Source organism: Galeopterus variegatus, unplaced genomic scaffold (genome assembly GCF_000696425.1).
Source record: "Galeopterus variegatus unplaced genomic scaffold, G_variegatus-3.0.2 Scaffold4306, whole genome shotgun sequence".
NCBI classification, from domain to species: Eukaryota; Metazoa; Chordata; class Mammalia; order Dermoptera; family Cynocephalidae; genus Galeopterus; species Galeopterus variegatus.
Genome location: NW_007730417.1, coordinates 132,190 through 144,330, shown reverse-complemented (window position 1 = coordinate 144,330; position 12,141 = coordinate 132,190). Strand labels below are relative to the sequence as shown.

Sequence of the window (12,141 nt, the reverse complement as noted above, 5' to 3'; positions counted from 1 at the left end):
AAAAAAACCCCCCCCCCCCCCAATTTTTAAAATATGAGATGCATGGATAAGGGGAGAGAGGGAAAAAAATGCCTGGGTAATTAACTTAATAGGTTTCTTAAAGAATGCCCTTGTGAGTGATGTTCAACACATTCAAGTGTTGACAAGAAGGCCTTGAACTTGACGCCCACGCAGCGGGCAGACGCACGCTCTCGGCTCTGACACACCTTCTTTGTCTGAAACTTGTAGTAAGACTCAGCGCTGAGTTGGGAAATCTGTCCCGGGAATCTGTGCTGTGGGGGCTCCAAGGTCAAGCCCCCTGCTTCTATAGAGGGTTGGGGTGGGCCGAGTAGGACGGGCCCCGGAGGGGGTTCTTGACTTAGAAGCCTAGTGTTGCTGCCAAGCCTTGTGATACCCGGGGAGCTCTGAGGGCTCCCAAGACAGTCAGTGACTCTTGGGGGTGGTCAAAATGAAGTTCCGTCCCTTCCTTCCAAGCCCCAGTGGCCTGAGGGGAAGTTGGGTCTAATATCCAGGAACATCTGTGAGACCCTAGGGCTTCCCTATCTTGATGAACTAGTGAAAGAATCCAGGTGCATATGTGAATATGGATTTTCCCTTTCTCTTAAGTCTGGAGTAGGGAGAGGAGCCCCTAATTATTGGTGGGCTGGTGGAACAGGAGGCCCGGCCTTGGAGGAAAAGGAGGAGGAGGAGGAGGTGCGTGCGCACGTGTTGTGTGTCTACATTTTTGCATTTAAAGAACATTTTGGGTTGCTCTTGGTTGAAACCACAGGAGCATAAGGGCCCATTCCTAAAACAAAGGAGAGCCTCCTTTTGCCAAGCAGCTGGGTAAAGAGGGGGCCCTCGGCTCTTTGCCTGCTGCTGGCTTACCTGCCTCCCTGCCTGCCAGACCCCCACCCCATTGTCATCAGCATCCATTTATCCATCCTCTGTTTCTGCTACTTTAGTCTCAGGCTTATTGGGAATTTTCAGGCTGGGACCTGCACCTCAAGGACTTCGTCACAATTATAGTGGCCAGATTTGTCAAATGGAAAAAAAAGGTGACATGAATACCTTTGTGAAGGAACTTTTCTTGCTTAGATACTTAACAAAACACTGTTGAAAATAAAGGAACCTAAGTCTACAGTTGCCTGGCCTCCCTGAGACAGATCATCTTAAGGGGACAATCTAAAAAACCCAAACTGACAAGCACGGTTAATGGGTTTCCAGCCTGGCAGAAGGACCAGCACTGCCCCTTGCCTAGGGTCATACACCAAGGCTGTGTGTCTGCATGTGTGGTGGGGACAGTGGGGCAAATTGGAATTTCTCCTCATTTACAAATGGTGGTCTAGGAAGGGAATCCCCTCTTGCAGCCAGAAAGTCTGGGTTCACTCTCTGCGCCTGTTCTTGGCACCAGCTCTTGTTCTGGGGGTTCCTTTCTGCCACGAGAAGCCAGTTTCCAAAGAGGCAATACCACTATTTAGGAGATGTAGGATTCTGGGGTTTGCACACACTCCAAATGCATTTGTGTTTCTAAGAAAAGGGAATAATTTATCATCTTTCTGCCCAGCTCCCAATGCATGAGGACATGATATTAAAGAAAAGCCTGTGAGGTGAGCAGGGGATGTCTGTTAACTTTACGGTCCAATTCCCCATTCCTCCACCACCCTGCAGTCCCATTCTCCACAGGGAGACACACTGTGGCTCTGTCTTTCCCATTCTTGACTGCCCAGGTTGAGTTTCCTAAGGGCAAATTGAGAGCATTAACCAGATTCCCCACTTGCCCGTTTGACCCAGCTGTGTGGCCAGGGGAGCAGCCTGGCAGCCCAGTTCAGCACTCTCTTATTGAGTGCCTACTGTGTACAGAGCCAGACCTGGGTGCTACAGGCAACACATGGTTCCTGCCCTTAAGGAGTGTCTTGCCCACGGGAACTGCAGAGGTGCCTGGACCATTCCTGTCGTACTTAGGGAGTGGATGCTCCCTGCTCAGGAGCCAGGAGGGAGGTCCAAGCATCCAAGAAACACGCAGGGTTTCAGAGCCGCCACTTCCTCTCAGCAAAGCAGACCCCACCTCCCAGCTTCGAAAATGGGGGAGCCACATGGACTTCGACAAGGAGTCAAGATCAAGGTGGGAGATCTTTTCGCATTATCCTCTTTTTGCAAAAAATTTTTTCTTTCTTTGGAGACACCTGGCCCAAGTGAAGCAGACTTTTCAGTGTTGACAAAATATTGAAATCAGATCAGTGATATTGTCGGTGTGTTTCATGTGGACAGACGATGCTGGGAGAACTTCAGAGCCGGGCAGCTCCGGCAGCTGCTGAGAGACTGAGGCTGAACTCCAAGGCAGAGCCATCCAGAGTGGCTCAAGTGAAGACTCCACCTTGTTGAAGTCCTTCCCTGGCCACCACTCCTTTTGGGGGAGTGGGGAGGGTGGGAGCCTGTGTCCTGGGCTTTGCTGTGCTGGTGGCCGCCTCAACACTGACTTTTGGACTGAGAAGAGAAATCTCCAGACCAGACTTCCCCGCCTCTGCGTGGGAGGTGTGAGGGGCTGGGGCCGGGAGGCAGGAAGTGAGTGCAGATGGGCTGCCGGCAGCTGTGCGGGGAACAGAGCACATCTGTCTGGGTGTGAGTCTGGTAGGGCCCTTCCCCGCAGCCTCTGAGCTGAGTCTACATGTTCCTTCATCAATGGGGTGTGGGCTGAGTTTGGGTCCCACATGGGGAAAATGATGGGAAAGGAAAGTCTGAACACAGAGGCTGCAGCTAAGGGTTGCCGATGGGGTATGTGCAGATGGAAATAAAGAATGTCTCTGAGCTCTGGGGCAGAGGAGGGACAAAGGGTAATGTGAAAATTGGAAGTGAAGGGATCCAACTGTATGTGCTCAGGATGGGTCCTGGGCTTTCAGTGGCTCCCGGAACCCCAGGATCTGATGTCTCCTCGCCTGGACCAGTGCCCCCCGCCCCCCACTCCACATGGTTTCCCTCCTAGGTGCTCCCCAAGATCTTACATTGTAGCTGTTAAAGTCCCTGAGGTAATTGCTCATTTTTCTGTGTTACCTGCTACACTATAGGAGTATTAAGATTGGAGACCCTGTCTCAGACCTTCATTGTTGAATCCTCACTCTCTAGAAGTTTGCTGAACAAATGAATGATTTTGTGGCCTAAACCAATACAAGTTTTCCTATTTAATTCCTTAATATTCACTAATTGGTTTTAAATATTGCTGGGAAAGCTTATCCCAGTAGACCCCCGGGAGAGATCTTTGGGAGACAGAAGCTGGATCAGACCTCTCATTGGGAATTTGTCTGCAGGCCTGGGGGTAAGTTAGCCTTTCTGTTCTTTTCTAGGGAGTGAAGCAGAGAGGTAAGGCTCATTGTTCTAGAAACTGTAAACACTGGTGGGCATCGTGGCCATTTGTGTGGCCTCCTTGGTGGGGTGGGGAATTGTTCCTCCCTCTGTGCAAATCTGTCACCTGCCTGATATCGAGCCAGATGGGCGGGAAGTATGGATCACACAGATCTCTGCAAGCTTGGAAGGCTGAGAGTTTCCCCACATCCATCCCCTCTCTCTGATGTTCACAGGGCTGTGAAGGAGATGGGAGTTTGAGTCCCAATTCATCTGTGAGGCCCAGGGTGAGGCATTTCTCCTCTCTGGGCCTTAGTGTTCACATCTGTGTAATGGGAAGGCTGGACTAGATGACCTCAGAGACCCCTTCCAGCTTTTAAGTGCCATGAATCTGGTGGGATGATGAATAGGGAACATGGCCCTTGATGGTTATCACTGTCTCCTGAGAGCCTGGGCTGGGGGGTTTCCCTTAACTTAGGCTTGCAAAAGGGAGGAGGGGCCCAAGAGGACCTCCGACCCCCCTCGCTCTCTCCCTGCATCCACCCACTGGCTGTCATGTTGACTCCTCCTGGGTTTCCCTTAACTTAGGCTTGCAAAAGGGAGGAGGGGCCCAAGAGGACCTCCGACCCCCCATCGCTCTCTCCCTGCATTCACCCACTGGCTGTCATGTTGACTCCTCCTGCATGATTTACTTGAGTCCTGCCTGGAGTCAGCAGCTCTGCTTGAGTGATTCTTAAATGTTTTTCAAGCTTCTACTCCTGGTTTTCTATCGTCTATTGAGTATAACAGAGTGCCAATAGGCAGGAAGGAAGGACAGAAGTCCCCAGGGCTTGGAGCCAAAACAGGACATGTATTCTCTTCTTTAACATCATTTTGTCGTCATTGTCATCATCATTATCTTCATCACCACCCATTATTAATATTGTCAAACATTTATTGTTCTTTATTCAGCCATGTGCTGTGGTTGACTAAGTCGGCCACAAGAAGCCTGCCCTACCCTGGGCATCTCTCAGCTTGAGGCTGGTTTCTCCAACCTTTACCCAGGGGTTGAATCTGAACCCTAGCAGGAAATGGAGCCAGGTGCTCAGAGCCCCTCTGTCTGGAAGTGCCCCCCTCTCTGGAGGAAAGGCATTATAATTCTAAGTTCCTACTGTGGCTGTACATCTGTGTCTTACTCATCTTCGTAGTCCCTGCAGTGCCTTGAACAGGGCCACAGCAAAAGGTGCCCGCTAAATGCTTACTGATAATAATCATTATAGTGATGTATAATAATAAATTCAGCGGGGGAAGTGGGCCTGGGAGCGCCCAGAGTGCTACCGGGCTGCCATGAGCTGAGAAACATTTAACTCCTTGTCTGGGGCATCTGCCCTGCTAATGCCTAGAGCTGCAGGGTTGCAAGACTTAGCGTGGGATTGCTTTGGAGGTGGGGTGGAGACTCAGACAGGAGGTGAACAGCTGGCGCCTCCTTCTGGCCCAGCGGGGCTGCAGCAGGCTTGGGGAGGGCTTGTGCAGGCATCTTAGCCCCTGGGCTCCCCAAATGTGATGCTCCCAGCCTGGAGGTGGGGTGGAGACTCAGACAGGAGGTGAACAGCTGGCGCCTCCTTCTGGCCCAGCGGGGCTGGAGCAGGCTTGGGGAGGGCTTGTGCAGGCATCTTAGCCCCTGGGCTCCCCAAATGTGATGCTCCCAGCCTGGAGACCCTTCATCCCAGGAGAGCCCCAGCTCAGGAGAGCCCACAGAGAGTGAGGGAGGCAGTTATGTAACCCGTTTAACTCCTTGTCAGAACTGGTGACTAATTCCAACAGTCTCTGCCGGATGGGCTCGGCAGCTCTGCTGTTAGATGCAGGCACGGAGGCCTCGGCTGGTTCTCACACCCTCTGCTGGATGGATCTCTCAGCTTCCTCCCTGGCCTCAGCCTGCCAACCTCAACCGTTGTCCCATGTCCACCTCTCCCCACTTAGACCAGGGAGGTGTGAGGAGGCAAGCCTTTTCTGTGTGCGTCCAATCCCCACCTTTTTGATGGCCCTTCCTGCCTTACAAAAGGAGGCCAGGGGAGGGAATTCATCTGTGTCTGTCTCAAGAGCCATTTGCCTGGGGGCCCACCGGGTCCCTACACTTGCATGGGGGAGGGTGACACTGTTGGGTTCAGAACTCAGTGGCTAATCTCCACCACTTCCCTGGGAGAAAGGGGTCCAGGGAGGATCTGGCCTCCCCCAGTCCCTTGACTTGGACCCCTGGTGCTGGGGGCCGCAGGGTTCCCTGGGTGATGCTGGAGAAAAGGCCTCGGTTTCTACTTTTCTTTTTCAAAAGAAGGTGTGTGGGATGCTCAGCCATCCCTACTGCAGAAGGCTGTGCCTAGGGAGCCACAGGTGGAGGGCGTTTGTGTTTATTTGGAGCCAGTTTGTGGAGAAACACAAAGAGGTGCCCTGTCACGGTGACAGGCCCGTGGCATTCATCATAACAAGTGCTCTAACCCTGTGCCAGGGATCATTTTATTTAATCCTTAACCAGACAACCCTGTGTGGTTGGGATAATTCCTGTTTTATAGGTGAGGAAACTGAGGCTGGAAGCGATCGGGTGGTTTGCCAACGTGGGTGAGTAGCTGAGCTGGGATTTGAACCCCCACCTTGGTGATTCGGAAGCCGGAGCTGGCCCTGACACACCGCCTTCCCATGGCATTCCCGGACTGGCTGCCGAGGCCCTTGAAATTCTTACGCATCGTGGCAACTTCACGGCAACTGAAGATGATGCCACCTTGTACCTTCCCCCTGCTGCTTCCTTCCGCCAAGTGGCTCCCAGATGTGACCTCATTCACTTTCACGGACTCCCATGTGGGCTAAGGAGTGGGTGGGGATTGTTAACCCTGCTTCCCAGGGAGGAAAGGAAGGCACAGAGAGGGACGGTGGCCCGCCCTGGGTCATCCCGCCAGCTGGCGGGAGAGCTGCGACTGGAATCAGGCTTCCCTCCCCTGTTACTGAGCTTGATGGATTGAGCTAGAATCACCCCCAAGATACAGCAAATTGGGTGCTCCTCCTGGGGGGTGACTCAGTGGCTGAAACTGCTCCAAGAGAGCTGGGCTTGTGTTGAGAAAAGAAATCTGAGATGCATGTAAATTCAACCCATGTGAAAAGAGGGGGTGGCCAGGGACTGACGGTCCCCGTAGTTACAATGCTCCTGCCCAACCGCGGGCTGTCCTGCCTGGGCTGTTCCTGCCTCTGTGCTGGCTTCCCTGGCCATATGCCCTGGGTGTCCGAGGAAGCAGCACTGGCCTTGAGGACATGGGACACGGGGAGGATATTCACCAGCAGCCCCTAAATTAGTCATTTTACCTCTCAGCTTTCCCAGTTTTCTTTCAAAAAATGTGGATACTAACTCCATGAAAGAGACATGACTGTGAAGTATTTCATCACAAACCATAAAGCCTGCACAGAAAGAAAGTACTGGTGTCCTCTTTGGTGTGATTTCATCTCTCCCAGACACCTCCTAAAAAATGGTTTTGAAGCAAGTGGGTCACAGGGTGGGTGGCCCTCGTCACACATCCTGGGATTATGTCTGGGGTTATGTCCCTGGTGGGTCAGGGCAAACTGGGGGGAGCATCAAGGAGGGGAAGGTGAGGGAGGGGAGCCAGACTGCCTGCAGGGAGCAAGGGACGGGGAGGAGGGCCGTGGGCAGTCATGATGGGCTCTGCTGTCCTGGAGTGCGAGGGGTCCCACTGGGCTGGAATGACCACTGCAGCCCGGTGGGGCTCAGGGGAAGGCGGGGGTGGATGAAGGGTTGTGGGGGTGGAGACCTTGGCTCTAGCACCAGCTTTGTCTTGGTCAGGGTTGGTGTCTGGGAGTCTGCAGGGCTAGAAGAGACTGCACATAGACCACGGGCCAGGCAGGCCCAGGCTGGGCCATGAGAGAGGATGCCCGGGGAATACCCGGTCCTCTGGAGTCCTGGCGTCTTGTCAAGTGAAACAGTAAAGAGGACAGCATTCTGAAAGCATACGGCCTGGAGTAAGCTCTTTTCATTAATAATGGAGGCTGGTGGGTACTGAGTGCCTTTTGTGTACCAGGGGCGGTGCTGGAGCTTCTCAGCTTAGTGCTCATCCTCCCAAAAAGCCCGTGCTGGCCGAGGGTCCAGGTGCTTGCCCGGTCTCGCGGCTGCAGAAGCGGCAGCCGGAGCTGGGGGGGGACTGACCGGGGCCAAGAGTCTTGCTTTCTCTCATGTCCCACAGCCTCTCCGTGAGCCTAGCTCCGCCTGTGGATTCAGGTTTGGGTGAGATACCCAGGCCAAGGGTGTTTTGCCACTTTGACTCTTCTTTTTGAGGAATACAAGGAGAAGCACCTGGTTCCTCAGCTGTCAGAAGACCCTGTTGTCACCCAGCCACGGAAATCTGGAGTACTCCCTTCTGCATACCTGTGTCATCTTGTGGCTGGTTCTGCAGGGCTTGACTGGGATCAGCCTCCGGGGCTGCAACCCAGCAGTGTGACATGGAGCGCAAGGACAGTGTCTTGATGGTTCCCAAACACTTGCTCGTTTCTGCGCTCCCTTTCCTCTGTGTGTGCTGTCCCTCTATCTAGAAAGCCCTTCTGTCTCTTCCTTTCCTGACGAACTTTACTTAGTCATTTAAAACACAGCTCAAATGTCACCTCCTCTGGGAAGCCTTCTGAGACTACCTAGGTACTACCCAGTACTGCCCTCTTCTACCTTCGGGCATTTTGATTGTGCTCCTACTTTGTGCTTTTTGGGGGTAGACAAACATTAGTCGAGCACTTATTACACTCTGAGTCTTGTGCTAGGCACTTTTCTGCGTTATCTCATTTAATACCTACAAACCGATGAGGGAGATGTTCTTATCCCCGTTTTACAGACAAGGAAACTGAGGCTTAGAGCAGCTACATAACCTGCCCCAGGTCACCTAGCTGTTCTGCAGTAAGGCTGAGATCTCAATCCAGGCAGTTTGACCCTAGTGCCTCCCTTACATTACTTATAATTGCCCCAAACTGTAATTATAAATTCATGGGTCTGTAAATGCCTCACAACCAGAGACCATGGTTCCCTCATCTCTGTTGTCCTAGGATGCAGTACACAGTGCAATGCACGCAGTAGACGGTTAGCGGATGCTTATGGAATGAATGTTGAATGGGCAGGCTGTGGGGGCTGAGGAGACTGAAGGAAGGGGGGTGCCTGAGAGTGGAGAAAGGAAGTGGTCAGCTGAGGGGACTGCAGGGCAGGGGAAGGGCGCCAGAGCCCTGGTGGGAAGGAGGTTCCTGTGGGCCTGGGCTGTACCATCTTGGAATCAAGCCTAGCAAGAGCAGAATTATGTCCTGACCTATTACATAGTAAGCATCTTCAAGATGCTAGGCAATGTTTTACACAGGGCATTCTGAGTCCAGAGTAAAGGATGGCTTGTTCAAATTCCTAGACAGGGCCTGGACTGCGTGACATTGAACATGACTCTGGACCTATCTGGCATTCTTTGAGTCCAGGTTATTCAAGGAGGTTGCAGGTGCATAAATCCTCTGTGCATTAGTCCCCTCTTGCACTGTGTGACTCTGTTGACGGCAGCCTGGCTTCCTGGGGGAGGTGGACCCCACCGGGCCCCACATCTGGAGCCTCCCCAGCAAGCCCAGGTGGGGCCCCTGAGATCTGGCCTGCGGGCCTGAGAGGAGACAGCTGGCACACCTTGCAGGCGGGCCTATCCTGGGGAGCCGTGGGGTGGTGCATGGAGGGGGAACACCTCTAGCAGTCTTCACAGTCCCCTCTAGGGACCAGAGGTGCCCCTTGAAGCTGACTGGAAAGCGCTTTTCTTGCCTGGAAGAGGTGGAAAGCATGTGTGGCTGTCCACATGGCAAGGGGAGGCTGGGGGTGGGGGGTAGGGCGGAGAGGGCGAGAAGACCCCCTGCAAGCAGTGTTCATACAAAATGCATTTCCCAACGGATCCCTCTGGCCTGTTGGAGCCCCTTCTGCTCACTGCTCTGTTTATACATGATAGACAACTAATTAACATCCAAACCTCTTGAAAGGTCTTTTCAGAGGTAATGTTCTGACAGATTATGTCAGCAAGGAGCACTGATTTGTCTAAGCATGGATCACATTGTTTCAGATTGAATGAGTTGAATATTAAACCGCTTTAAATGTACTCTTCATAAAGTACTAATTACACACTCCCAAGGGAGAACAGCCAAGGAATACTAAACAGCAGAGAAGTCAACAGAGGGTTCTTTTTATAGTATGTTGCTGGGCTCTGTGTTTTTCTGTCTCTTTTCTCGCTCTTACTCTCTCTCTCTTTTTTACAGTAAAATCACAGCACGCTAAAGAATACACATTTATAGCACAATGCTTCTCATCTAATTATATGGCAATCATTAGTTTTAAGCTGGATGCATTATATTTTCTTTGATATATTATGCCTAAGGCATAACTCTGCATTTATTGCTGCTACTGGCAGATTTTACCCCATTCCAGCCCCCCTTTTCAAACCCCGACTCCTCTCCATCCCCCCACCCTTTAACAAATTATTTAACCCCTACTGTTATTTTGCTATTGTCGCTATATGTGTGTGTGTGTGTGTGTGTATCACAATTTAAATTGGAAAAAATGGGGGGAAAAACAACACACTCTTCATTAATTTAAAGGTAGGGGGAAGAAAAAAAGGAAATCTTGTGTTCTGGGAGAGCTGCACAGTTTTTATTAACCAGGTTATATCCTGAATACACAATTTCTACTCCTCACCCCAGTGAAATTCCTTCACAACAAATCCTACTGGATCACACTGAATTCCCACTTGGCTGAGTTTCATTGTCCCTCAGGGAAAGAGATATTTATATGTATATAAATATATATCTATAAAAGCAACACAGGGGTGGAAAACCATGTGGTGGGGAGCGTTCCTTCAAAATGCCTATCTACAGACGTAGCCAGAATTCTGCTCCATCAGTTTTNATCACAATTTAAATTGGAAAAAATGGGGGAAAAACAACACACTCTTCATTAATTTAAAGGTGGGGGGAAGAAAGAAAGGAAATCTTGTGTTCTGGGAGAGCTGCACAGTTTTTATTAACCAGGTTATATCCTGAATACACAATTTCTACTCCTCACCCCAGTGAAATTCCTTCACAACAAATCCTACTGGATCACACTGAATTCCCACTTGGCTGAGTTTCATTGTCCCTCAGGGAAAGAGATATTTATATGTATATAAATATATATCTATAAAAGCAACACAGGGGTGGAAAACCATGTGGTGGGGAGCGTTCCTTCAAAATGCCTATCTACAGACGTAGCCAGAATTCTGCTCCATCAGTTTTTCTGGGCCTTTCTGACATTAGCCCTTGCCTATGGTTGAGAAAAAGCAAGGTCAGTTTTGAGGTGCTCTAGATTCTCTGATTCCCAGCCCTGAAGGAGGAAAAGGCCAAGTGCCCTGGGGATGGATAGCCTGATATTGACCTGTGGTTTCTTCTTGGCCAGGCCTCTAATCGCCATGCCACTAAAGATAAAAGAGACTGCAGGTCTCAGACAGGTGGAATGACGGCTGCACAGGTAGCAGAGTGAGGTCCTATCTCCCTGCTTTGACCTTCCTTTTCCTCCCCGACACTGAATCAAAGAACTGCAGAATCCTGGAGTTGAAGGGATTAGATATTTCCTTTGCTCTTTCTTTACAGCTGGGGAATCTTGGCCAAGAGGTGCTGTAGATATCTCCTAATATCACAGAACTGCCTGCTGTTAAGGCAGGACCCCAAGCTCCTGACTCTCAGGCCAGTGTCCACTTCAGACTGACTAGCTCCAAGCAACTCTTCCTTCCCCAGCATGACCAAGGGCCAAGGAATAAAATGACAGAGTTATCTTCTCTGGAAGCTGGAATAAGTCTTGAAAGCCATCTAGTCTACCCCACGGGTACTCTGTAACCCCCGCCACAAGGACTTGTCCATTCTTGGCTCTGGGCCCCCCTCCCAGAGCTGTCAAGGCATCACGGTGTAGTGCTTCTGATTGCAAGTAAGTGTGCAAGGGCGGAAAATGCTGTAGCCGGAGCGCTTGGCTTCCAGCCTTACACTGCCACTTACCAGCTCCCTGACCTTGGATGAGTGACTTGGCATTTCTGTGCTTCTATTTCCTCCTCATCTAAGAAATGGGAATAATATGAGTGCCTGCCTTTCAGGGTTCTTTGAGGACGAGACAGGTAATATATGTCAAGTGGTGCCCAGTCTGCTAGCCTAACTAAGGTTAGCTATTACTATTGTTAGAAAGTTCACCCTCTCAGTTGAGCTCTATCTCCCCAATCAACTACCATGAAAGAACTCTCTTCCCCCCAGAACCACCATGGCTGTAGTTCTCCCTGGGGACCCACAGAACAAGTGTCATTTTTTTGCCTACATGGCTGCTTTCAACAATTGCATTCATTCATTGCGCAGTTTCACTGCACTAGGTAACCTCCGCATGCCAGGTACATAGAACCAGGCGTGGGGAGAGACATGAAAAGCATCTGGTCCCTGCTCTTGAGGAAGTCATGCTCCAGAAGAACCTATCACTTGTCTTCAGGGTGTCTCTTCCCCAGGGGAAATGCTCATGGTTTCTTTGTATGGTTTCCTTCCTTAACATGATGTCAAGCCTTTCCCTGCCCATTTTCATTACATGAATCATGCAAAGAAATATACCAGGGAGGAAGGCAGAATGGCAGTCAATCTCAGAATTGGTTACCCTGTAGCACTCGCTGCTCAAGAAATGGGTTTCTGTTAGGCTGGAGAAGGCCTAGGGATGGTGTTTTTTTAAAAAGCTCCCCAAACTTGAGTCTAACACACATGCATATGCACGTGACTCAAGAAGGTAGCTTTTGTGTCTGT

At 50.9% G+C, this 12,141-nt stretch overlaps 1 protein-coding gene across 1 annotated transcript in view; it reads right to left on the bottom strand.

Annotated features, from left to right (window-relative positions):
• LOC103602794 (phosphatidylethanolamine-binding protein 4-like) overlaps nucleotides 1-12,141 on the bottom strand; it is a gene marked incomplete at its 5' end in the record, with an annotated part of 97,478 nt that overhangs the window by 35,174 nt on the left and 50,163 nt on the right. The window lies entirely within an intron of this gene.